Genomic DNA, 13,012 nt, shown 5'->3' on the forward strand with positions numbered 1-13,012 from the left:
CGAGAAGCATTCTACCCAATATGGGTATCAAACCCAGCTTTAGTCCCAAAGCCCAATGGAAAGTGGAGGACTTGTGTGGACTTTACTAAACTCAATAAAGCCTGCCCTAAGGACAGCTTCGTGCTTCCTAGGATAGACCAGTTAGTAGACGCCACGCCGGGTCATGAGATATTTAGCTTCATGGATGCATATTCTGGGTACAACCAATTACCCATGAACCCTGCTGATGAAGAGCACACTTCGTTTATAACAAACAAAGGGCTTTATTGCTACAAAGTGATGCCTTTTATTCTAAGAATGCAGGTGCTACTTATCAAAGGCTGGTGAACAGAATTTTTGTGAATCAAATAGGGAGGAATATGGAAGTATAAGTGGACAATATGCTTGTAAAGACAAAGAAGGTAGAAGAGCTCACAAATGACCTCAGTGAACTGTTTAGCACCCTTCAAAAATTCAGAATGAAGCTCAACCTGCTGAAGTTCACCTTCGGAGTCCCATCCGGGAAGTTCCTGGGTTTTATAGTGAATTCTAGAGGTATCGAGGCCAACCCTGACAAAATCAAGGCATTGCTGGAAATGAGCTCACCATGAAGCAAGAAGGAGGTGCAATGCTTAACAGGGATAGTAGCAGCCCTCAATAGGTTCATCTCCAGATCCACTGAAAAATGCCTCCCTTTCTTCAACATCCTAAAAGGGAGCAAAAAGTTCGCTTGGGATGGTGATTGTTAGGAAGCCTTCACTAAGCTGAAGGAACACCTTGGAAAACCACCTCTTTTGGCCAAGCTAGAAAAAGGGGAAAAATTGTACTTGTATTTAGCTGTATCAAAGCATGCTATAAGTGCCGTCTTGGTCAAAGGAGAAAAGAAGCATCAGCAGCCCGTGTAATATGTGAGCAAGCGGTTGGTAAACGCAAAAACCTAGTACCCAGAAATAGAAAAGTTGGCATAAGCCTTAATAGTGGCTTCTCGAAAGCTGAGGCCCTATTTTCATGCTCATGCTATCGAGGTGCTCACCAACACCCCTTTGCGTCAAGTCTTGCACAAACTAGAAACTTCAGGAAGGTTGTAAGAGTGGTCGATTGAATTAAGTCAATTTGACATCACTTACACCCCGAGGACCTCAATCAATGGGCAGGTACTTGCAGACTTTATAGTCGAGTTTGCACACCGACCCCATGAGGAGGGAGAAGTAGAAGAGAATGAACCGGCGGGTGAAGGAGAAAAGCAGCCTGAAGAATGGAGCCTCCATGTAGACGGGGCATCTAACAAAGGAGGAGTCGGCGCTGGCATAGTGATGACGGGACCTGAGGGGCACAAGATGTATTGCGCCTTAAGATTTGGATTTGAAGCTTCCAACAACGAAGCAGAGTATGAGGCACTATTGGCTGGCCTGCAGCTAGCTAAGGAGTTAAAGGTAACTCATTTGCATGTCCTTAGTGACTCACAACTGGTAGTGTTTCAGGTGAAGGGTGAATATCAAGCTAGAGCCCCAAAAATGGCTTCATATCTCGCCAAGGTGAAGGGGTATTTGGATCAGTTCAAAAAATACACCATAGAATAGATCCCAAGGGAAAAAATACAAATGTCGATGCTCTCACGAAACTCGCCTCTAATCAAGATGAAGACATGCTTGAGTCCATCCCTGCGAATACCTCTCCAAGCCGAGAATAAAAGAAGAAAAGATCCATATGGTCAATAGCCCTGAGCAGTCATGGCTTGCACCCATCGTGAGGTACATAAATGACGAGACCTTCCCTTTGGACAAAAAATATGCCCATAAGCTGGCTTACAAAGCCGCCCAATACACTCTAGTAGATGGAGTCTTATATAAGAGAGGCTTCTCTACCCTGCTCCTACGGTGCATAGATAAGGGAGAGGCTTTAAAAATTCTACAAGATATACACGAAGGGGAATGTGGAAATCATGCTGGGGGGCAGTCCACGACAAAAGAGGCCATCCGCCTAGGGTATTATTGGCCTACCATAGAGAAGGACACGAGTGATTTCGCAAAAAGGTGTGACAAGTGCCAAAGGCATGCAAATTACCTCAGACAGTCACCGAATGAGTTGGTGAGCATGACCAGTCCATGGCCCTTCGCTGTGTGGGGGATTGAATTGATTGGAGCGTTGCTAGCAGGAAGAGGAGGAGCAAAATACGCGGTGGTAGCAGTCGATTATCTTACTAAATGAGTGGAAGTAAAGCCTCTAATCAACATAACGGCTAAGCAAATCACCACCTTCATCAACAAATTTATCATCTGCAGGTTTGAAGTACCCTACAAGATAATCTCTGACAATGGGACGCAACTTGAAGGAGGAATATTGCAAGGAAAAAGGAATCAAGAGGAGTTTCTCTACTGTAGTACACCCACAAGCCAATGGACAAGTGGAGGCCATCAATAAGATCCTAAAAAGGAACTTGAAAACAATGTTGGAAAAGTTTAAAGGGACCTGGGTCGAAGATCTTCCCATTGTGCTTTGGGCCTACAGGACCATACCTCATTCTACCACTGGAGAGACACCTTTCGCCTTAGCCTATGGCTGCGAGGCTATCCTTCCAATAGAAATTAAGATTAACTCCACCCGCACATAAGCATATGAGGACCAGGCTAATATCATAGCATTAGCCAGGAATTTGGACCTGTTGGAAGCAAGGAGAGAAAGGGCACAACTGAGGCTAGCAACATATCAGCAACGAGCCATAAGATACTATAATTCAAGGGTGTGAGAGAGGGCATTCCAAGTTGGAGACCTCGTGTTGCGGAAAGTCCTGCCCAACACTCGAGATCCAAGCACGAGTGTGTTAGGGGAAAACTAGGAAGAGCCCTACCAAGTTTCCTAGGTTGTGCCCCCTAACACCTACAAGCTTGCACGCTTGGATGATACCGTGGTACCTAGATCATGGAACAGAGAACATTTAAAGAAATATTATCAGTAAGACCTCCATGTTGGGGCATGAAGGTTATTGTTCTGTCTAACGTGCAAGTTAAATGTAATAGCTATAAGTTTAACTTGGATTCCTTAACATGTAGTAAGAACGAAGTCACATTAAGTTATCATGTAGTTCACCTATTTCCAATGAATATGATGTGACATTAGATGAACTTGTAGTAAAAGTTCTTGTTTAAGCAAAATGATTATCAAAATACGTGAATGGAATGATCAAAATGACTGCCGAGATAAATCTCGCCAACCACTTGGGGGGGCTGTAATGCCCTGAATTCTCTGATGTGGTTAATGACGGGATTAGTAGGTCGGGAGGGCCATACTTGTTTAATTAAGCCATTAAATGATATTATGCATGTATATGTGAATTGTATTATAATATGATGTTAAATACATGCATGTGGTTTCACATTTTAATTACAGGGGTGTGATGATAATTTGGTCGATTGAGGGTATAACTATATATTTGTATGCATGTCAATGATATGTGTTGAGACCCCATTATAATGTGGGTTTGTTCGAGCAATTCGGCATGAGACGATCTTGGATTATTGATTAGCAGTCTAGTCACAACAGGGTTTAGTGCGGGGCTCGGGTTGAGTTCTAGGGTGATGTTAATGATTAGAGCGTTACCGGGAATTAAAGGGTAACGGGATGTGAATTAATGGTGTTTGAGATTATTGAGAATAGCGGGAATTGGAGAGCGTTAATTATGATTAACGAGATAGGAGGAAAATACCAATTTTTCCCTTGGGAGCCTTTAGAAACTTTAAATTGACCTAGGGGTAAAATGAACATTTCACCCCTAGGATAGATAAAACAATTGTTGGCTGAAGAAGAGAGCAAACACAGAGCACGTTTAAGAGCTTCTCCCGTACCTTCTTTTCTTCACCTTTCTCTGTGATTTTTGAACCATTCTTGAGGATTCAAGCTTGGGAAGCAAGCCTTGGGAGTTTAGGAGTGTGTTTCTCTATTGAAGAGCATCATAAGCTGGGCTTTGGGTAAGTTTCTAACCATAGAATTCTCTGGTTTGTCCTGTTTTGGTTCTGTTTTGCAATTGAGAGTTTTAGGGAGAATACTTGGTTTTTTGGGAGTTTTGGCTAGGGTTCCCATGCTTGTGATGTTTGGGGTGTGTTAGGATGGATTTTGGGTTCATTTGGCATTAAGAATGGGATTTGGAAGCTTGGGAATCAGGTTGAAATCGAAGGAGATGAAGAAGGTCGGTTCAGGGGAGTTTTGGTTTGGAGGTAGTGCTATAGCGCCCACCCTTGGGCGCTACAGCGCTCCTCAGGAGGCAGATGCGCATGTTGGGGGTTCTGAGTATAGCACTGGGGCGCTAGGGGTTGAGCATTGTAGCACTACCCTGTTCCTTCAAAGTCCCGTTTTGAGTGTTTTTAAGGGTTTTTGACTTGGGGTTTCAATCCTTAAGGCCCGGGATCGAATCTACTCACTTTGTGGGCATGTTTCGAGGTCCCGAGAGTGGTGCTTAGATTAAGACCCTATTATTGTGGCTTCTCATTAATGGAGGTTATAATTGTTTGTGATTAGGTAACCGCTAAGGAACCAAAAGATCGATCGTTCTCAGGGGTTGTCCTCATTATATTTCTCGATCGAACCTGAGGTAAGAAAACTGCACCCTGTGTATATATGACATGCGTAGTTTCTATAGAGGCATGTTGATTGACAATGTGGACATGGATTGCATATTAAATGCTAGTGAATGTTGATTACTTGTCTATGGCACTGACTAGTCAGGGACACTGACCTAAGAGTCAGAAACGGTATGAGCGTCCTGAACGCAAGGTCGAATGAAGATTGGATCTAATCGATATCAGTGTTGAATGGCTCTAAGGCATTAACACTGGACCGACCCTAAGGTCGATGAACTTATAAGCGCTTGGCTAGTATAAGACTAGTTACTCAGAGCCAGGGCATAAGGCCCCGGTAACTGTTGTCACATGGCTAGGGAACGATGTTCCAGGGTTATGACTCTATGGTCATGAGGAGGGTTATGTTGGCGACTATTCACCATACACCTATCCTGGTCAAACTTATGGAAGGCTCACTTATCAGTTAAGCCCTGATGACTCTATCGTCACATGGCTAGAGGGGGCTGCACCCACTTTTTTGACATTTGCGACTGTCACCTATCTGTTTTGGACTGATAGTCCTGGATGATTATTGCGATCATTGTTGATATTATATCATGCTATATTGTGTTTTTCTTGCTGGGCCTTGGCTCATGGGTGCTATGTGGTGCAGGTAAAGGGAAAGAAAAGTTCACCCAGCCTTGAGTGGATAGATTAGGTGGTGATGTGTACATATGCGGCTGCTTGACCACCACGGCCAAGGAGTTCTTAGAGGAACTAGGGGCTTACCCTATTTTGCCGCTTAGGTCGGCAGGATTGTAAATTTGAGATAGTAGTGACCATTTTGTACTGAGAACAACTTGTAAATATTTTGATTAGCTCTGCAGAGCAATTTATAATATAAACTATCCTTCCCTTTTATTGATTTTTCTCCTTAACCTGTTAATCACATTTAGAGCACGTTTTTAACCAAAGGACTCAGGTAGCGGGTCAAATTTCCGGTTCACCGATCACCGTAACTGTTCTGGGGTAACCAAGGCGTTACATGGGCAGAGTATATAGCATAGAAGAGGATCCTAAAAGGACCCCTTATATCCTGAAAAAGACCCCCTTATAAATAAAGAAGAAGACCTGGCAAGACATCGCTTGAGCTCACAAGGATTAGCTACCCTTATGAACATCAAGGAAGTCAAAAGGTCCTACAAAAAAGAAAGAGAAAAAATGGCCTCCTAGTAAAGGCAGATGCTTCCACCAGAGGAAATGCCTCAGGAAGAGCACCCACCAATAAGCCTAGAGCGGCTACCAAGCCGTCTAGCCAAAAAGGGTCCTAAAAGAAACCCTTGCAAAAATGGTACTATGACGAGAAGGACGTTTCTCGCAAGGAATAATAATTGCGCGCAAAAATTCATAAAAATATAACTAGAACCCAAAGGGTCAACATATCCTTATAGATACCATTAAGAGGCACCAAAGGGAGACCTATCAAACCCCTTCGTATGGGCTCTAGAGGACCTCAAACCTGATAAATAAAAAAGAATATGTAGAAAAGAGAACCTATCGAACCCCATTTTGTGGGCTCAAAAGGATCTCAAGCATAGAGGAACAAAAGCAAATAAATAAAATATATATGCATAAAAAAGGAGTCTCAATAATTTCACAGGACTAATAAAAGTTCCAACAAAAGAAAAAAAAATTAAAATTAAAAGCTCAAATGAGCATACAGTCAAAATTGAATCAAAAGAAGAGATCCTAGAAGCAGAATCTCAGGGCCTCCTGCCGCAGGCATTCCACTCAGGCACCCTAGCAACGACGTGCTCACCAAAGGAGGAGAAATCGACGTTAGGATTTTTCCTATATACTTCGTAGAGGGCGCGCTCTATGGATTAATACTCGATATCAGTCAAATTCGCCTCTAAGGAAGTGACCTTCTCCTGCAACGTTGCAATTTTGGCTTCTGCTCCACTAAGATCGGCCTCTAGGCGAGCAACCTTTTCCTGCAGCGTCACGGCCTTGGCATTTGCCATCTTCTTCTTTTTCGATGATGAAAAGGCCTTAACTAGGGCCTTCTCAAGCTTAAGCTTGGTGTCAGTAAGTTCCCTCTCGAGCCCCTGAACCTTGACTGTTAGACGGTCCCTTTCGGCATTCGACGAGGAGAGGTCCTGCGCTGAGTCGACAAATCTTTGGGCCACTGTATAAGTTTGCATAAGAAAAACAACAATAATGATGATAAAAAAAAGGGGGTAAGGCTAATGTAAAATGCATGAACTCACCTAGGTGGCAGAGCGTACAAGATTCTCCCCGAGCTCTGACATGAGGAAATTCCCAAGACTTCTCCAATCAGTCTTAGGAAGCCCCTCAGCAACCCGGGTATACCGTTGCCCATAAGAGGTTGCCATATGACCCACCCAAGGTGCCCACTCCAAGTCAGGGGCTCCTAGCTGGTTAGGGACAGATGACCCACTCACCAAAGGAGGAGGGGGCACAGGAATATCAGGAAAATGAGCCCCAGACGAACCAGGATTCAGGGAAGCATGAGGGAGAGCATCGTAGTCCTCGGAAAAGGGACAGACGAATCCCCTCAGCATGGCCTGTTGACCGTGGGAGTGAGAGGCCATGTCATGGTCCATAGGGGCCAAAGGAGGTCACCCCTTGGGAGACAAAGATGATCGGCGAGGTCGCCTGTGTTATGGGGAAACCTCCTCGGGCACCCACTCCACATCACCTTCGTCAAAGTGATGCTCAACTAGAGGTGCCTTCTTCCTTCGCTCGGAAATTTTCCACAACGCATCAGGATCCGAAACCGTGGACAAGTTGTAGCGGTTTAGGTTTGCCACAGTGAAAAGGCGAGCGGCTATTTTCAGGATGGGGTCCACTGGTGATGCCTCCGACCAGGGAATGTCAGGGTCACCAAACTCCTTTGCACAATGGACACAATTACAAATATAAAAATAAATTCTAGAATAACCAATTCAAAGCAAAATGATGACAAGCTTGAAGCACTTACTTGGGGACGAGCGAAAGCGTTCGCGTACGTAGAGGGGACCTTTCATGAAGAAGAAGTCCTACTTCTAGGACCACGGGTTTGAAATAGAACCCTCTATGAGGGAAACCTGGGAGTTGGCCTTCTAGAAAAAATAAAAGCCATTGGATTTTGGGGTTGGCATAAGGTTGTACATAAAGTGCACCTCCCAATCTGTAGGAGCGAGCTCGATGGATGCCATGTATAGGCAACTTAAGGTCAGCCAGCTGTTTGGCGCCAGTTGGAGCGGAGCAAGGTCAAAAGGATTAAGTATCACGACAAAAAATGGGTGCAGAGGAATGGTCCCACCCACTTTAAGGATATGCTCGCTCATGGCCACGCACCCTTGAGGGGGATTATCGATCTCGCAGGTATTGGAAGGAACAATCAACTGGTATTCCTTGCCAATGCGGTGTTTCGTAGATAGCTCCAACAGCCGATTCTCTGATTTGTTGAACACAATGGAGGACACTAGTAAAGGACCAGAATCTTGTGCCTCAGGAGTCACCTGTCGCTGTACTCTCTTTGTCGTGTCTGCAAAACCAAAAGAAAAGGGTGAGGTAGAAACAGGGCACTTTACCCTCCATTTTTTCTTCCTAGCAAGGGTCTTTCACCGAGGTGCTGAGTGTAAGAGCGCTAAGCAAGGGTAGATCGAAAACAAGGGTTGAGGGGAACCCGAGATGACCCCATGACAATCATAACGTGAAAATGCAGCAGGAGGTTCTGGCGGCAGATTTCCCTCCATGAACTCCAACTCCATCTGCAGATCTAAAAGGGTCACCCTAAGGTTTGCTATGTGGTCGCTAAGGTCAAGGGGGAAAGAAACTTTATCTCCTCTCAGAACTGAGTCTATTTCGCTCTCCACCACCCAGATTTTATGTCTAAGTTTGGCCATATGCTCAAGATGACGTATACGGGCCTGCCTCATAGTGCCATAGTCTTGGTAAGGGTTGTTTTCACAGGACTCATAGTCTGAAGATAAGTCTACAAACTCGACCCCTGGAGAAGCACCAGATGATCCCTCACATGCCATGGGACCTCATCTCATAGGTAATTAGGGTGCACGTGTAAATGAGAGGATTGCTACAAAACACAAAGGAATGGGCTCAAAACCTCTAGGCACAAGCGCTCTAAATGACCAACTATGGGGTATAAACGAAGGCATGTAAGTGGATTAATTCACAACGAGCTCTGACCAAAGCAACCCATCCCGAGTGGTGCTAATTCAGACCCAGTGAGCATAAGAGGGAAAGAAAGTATACCTCAAGTAAGTAAAATCGAGCGCTGTCATGGTCGAAAGGAGGCAGAAGGTCAAAAGTACCGTCGCGATCGAAGAGAAGCAAATGGTCAAAAATACGCGTTTGCAAAAACAAAGGAAAAGGGTGTTTTAGTCCCCAAGTACTTACATGAATATGGGCATAAAAGAAATGAACACAAATGATAAAAGAAAAAGATAATAAAAGTGAGGTGGTGAGGAGTCGAACCCCTTACCTCTTGAAAGGAGTAAGGATTCCAAAACCACTAAGCTAAGGAGATAAAGTGTGAATGATAGGCTAGACATGAATGCCTATTTATAAGAATCATGGGCTCATCTTAGCCATCGAATCCAATGCTTGATCTATGGTAAAAAATGGGGCCAAACACCTACATTAGGATCCACGAAGCCAAATGATAGGCTCACATTCAATCTCAAGTAATAAAAAGGACCATCAATAACACCACCTATGCTTTGAAGGCCTACTTATAAGAACCAGGGCATCTAAAGGTTCTCTCCTAGACTTGGGGCCAAGTGGATGCTCAAAGTTCCATACTTGTCAAAGATCTAAATCACGTGCTAAAGTCCCATAAACACCTAAGTACATACCTGTGCCTACGTCCCTATGTGTGTATCAGGTCGCCTTGCCAAGCGAAGCCCCGTTAACGATGCGACAACCTTGTGCCTTGCATACCCAGCAGGTGTGCCACATGGGTCCATCACCATCATCATCTCGCGAGGCCCTTATGCCCTTGCCTCGTACACTTGTGTCACTGCCCCAAGGAGACAAGCGTCTCACTGCCCCCAAGGTGCCTCACACCACCGTCGTCTTGCGAGGCCCTTATGCCCTCGTCTCACCCACCAGCCACGTCGAGGGTCTCGTGGCATCGCCTCACAAACCAGCTACGCTGAGGGTCTCGTGGTGGCCTTGCCTCGTGCACCAACCACGCCGAGGGTCTCGTGGCCTCGCCTCGCACACCAGTCACGCCGAGGGTCTCACGGCCTCGCCTCATGCACCAGCCGCGCCGAGGGTCTCGTGGTGGCCTCGCCTCGTGCACCAGCGGCGCAGGTCTCGCAGCCCCCCTCATGCATCTAGGCTACTGCCGCATGAAGGGTCTCGCATAGTAGGACACACCTAGCCCAGGCTTGCATCTCGTGGCCCCACACACCTGCGCCCCGCGCATGGGGACCGCGGGGCATTGGTCTCGCAAAGTGAGACAGTCAACTCATGCATGGGTGTCTAGTCTTCTAACATACGAAGCAATCCTCGTTGAAGAGGCCTTATCTCTCTCCCTGAGATAAGCGCCACCAACGGGGCACCTCTCTTCGTCTGGGTCTCACAGGATGTAAATTCAAGGTCTTCTTTAACACGTGTTAAAGCAAGGATAGGGAGGGAAAGCCTCACAGAGATTCGATGCGAAGTCAGAAGAGGTATGGAGCGAACTTACAAACCAAGAGGGATTAGAGTACGGACACAAGGCCCATGCAAGACAAGTAGTGGTCGTACAAGTGAGGTACCTATTGTGGTCCTCACCAACCAATCTTTGACACTCGTACTAGGCGAGTAGTGGGGGCACAATCGAATACTAAAGTGGAGGTGCTCCCAAGGACTCTGAGCATGTACTAGGAGCCGACACCACTACACTTGATACCACTCCCCTGACAATGTACTTGTATACGATCTGGTCTCCTAGTACCATAATGTATCAGGGGCCATTAGAGCTCACTATAAGGGTAACCTCACTTCATCATAGGAGGGGGTTGAAAAAACGCTGTAGCTTTATATCAAGAGAAATACAAGTTCTTTTCTATATTTCTTTCTGCAACCATTTTCTAAGTTTCTTATTAGATCCGTGAAGTTTTTCATTGTTAAGCAGTATACTTTGATTTTTTCTAACTTAACTTCGTTGACCAGTTCTCACCATCAACACCAACCATTCATGATTTTAAATCTTTAAAACGAAAGTCATTAGCCACATTATACTAAGAAACCTTAATGAGTAAATCAAAAGATCCAATAAACACAAATAGGAGTTCATGAATTCTCACGATTTAGACTGATCTACAAATGATCATCTATTATGATAAGAATCAAATCTTTATGTCAAACGATAAGTTTATAAAGATAATTAATTCTTATCGGTCGTGTCATATATAATTTTTATTATATACAACATCTTTACTAAGATGTCTATCCACATCAGTAATCCAAATCTAGATCACTTGCATCCAGTATGCTTAGTAAACTATACTAGTAACCATTCATTAAAGATTCCTTACATTAATATGTTTCTAACTATTTTATTCATTATATATGATCTTAATTCTCTTGTACTAATACAAGATCATATTCTCATGAATGAATAAAGAATTTTCTTGATATTATCATATAATTTATTCAAACAATAATTATAATATTCAAATATAATTAAAATTTTCTTTTTATTTAATTCAATAAAATGTCTTTACATGATTTTAGGACATTAATCCTAACACAAGGGAGAATCTATGACCAGAGGAGAGACCAGACTCGCCCAGAGCTTAAGAACGGGCCCCAGAGGTTCGATGGGGAAAGTAGAACAATATTTGGAGGCCGTGGACTCAAAGGAAATTCGAGAAAAGGAAGAGCTCGATATGCAGCGGAATGGATCTTTTAAAAAAAAATTAATACCAGCTAGGATCATACATATCTAGATATATTAAATTAAACACAAATAGATTAGATATTACATTTTGTAGCCTATCAAGAGTCCACGAATCTTTTAGTATTAATCAACGATCTTCCTATCCTTGTTTGAAAGCTCACACCTTGATCTTCCAGACAAATCCTCAAACACACAAGGATGTGTGTGGACACGTATGAGTCAAAATGTTGATTTAGAACTCTCTATATGTACTCAACACATGGGATCTAGAGATGTTTGAGAAGAGAGAGGCTTTGACATTAGAATTTCAGGTTTAAGAAATTATATCGTTTCTTTTCTTGAGAGAGAGTCTGACAGTCAAAACTTCTGAAAGCTTAAACTAAAAGTATCGCATCTTTCAGGTTTATAAAGATAAATTAACTAATCTAATTACTTTTTGTTTTATTTTAAATAAAACTAATTAGTTATAACCTATTTAATTATTTAATTTACATCATATTTAAAAAAGAATGATATAATATAAATAAATAAACAAATTAATTTGAAATTCAAAATTCAAATCCCAGGGATATTTCTATCCCTGAGTGGCGCCATTAGGGTTTTCCCTAATTTTCTCATTTGTTTGTTTAATTAATATTTAAGATAATTTATTTATCCTAAAATAAATACCAGTCAATTTAAAATTAACTTTATCTTAAAATATCTATTTTAAATAAATAAATAAATATCTTATTATAAATAAGATAATTATTAATCTTTTTGTACACTAATCCAAACATGATTAATATTTATTTTATAATTAATTAATCAATTTCCCATAACTATCACATAATTATTTCCTTGCCCTGGAAAATTAAATCCTTTGCAATTTAGTCATTCTCTCTACAAATCTTTCTTTTAACATCCTTACCCTTGACAATGTAAGACATAGGTGATCTGGGGACCATGGACCTATAATATGAAGCTCTAATAAACAAGATTATTAATTAAACTTTTTAATCTAATAATCTTATTTATTAATTCCATGATTACTCCACTATAAATATGGAATTGCATTCTAAGTATTTATAGAATTACATTTATGCAGTTTTCTCTTGTAGTCACTTGACATAATCAATAAGTGTAGTTTTCTCCTCAAATTATAGGATCATTAATTAGAGCTCGTTAAAATTATCGTTTTACCCTTATAATTACCTCATGATCCTTAAGTATCATTAATTCACTAGTGAAATTAATCTATAATACAGTAATAGATTTGAGCTCAACAAACTATTCAGTTCCAGAATTAAACCTCAAGGGAACCAATATTCGATCAATTAGGAAAGTATAGATTCCATTATTGTAAATCATGTTCCCAGCTATTCATGATATGGAATCTCCAAAAAAAATTCATTAGCCTCATTATACTAAGAAACCATAACAAGCGAATTAAAAGATCAAATAAACAAAAATAGTAGTTCATGAATACTCAGGATTTAGACTAATCTACAATGATCATCTATTATGATAATAATTAAATCTTTATGGAAAATGGTAAGTTTATAAAGATAGTTTATTCAAA

This window comes from Humulus lupulus, chromosome 4 (genome assembly GCF_963169125.1).
Source record: "Humulus lupulus chromosome 4, drHumLupu1.1, whole genome shotgun sequence".
NCBI classification, from domain to species: domain Eukaryota; kingdom Viridiplantae; phylum Streptophyta; class Magnoliopsida; order Rosales; family Cannabaceae; genus Humulus; species Humulus lupulus.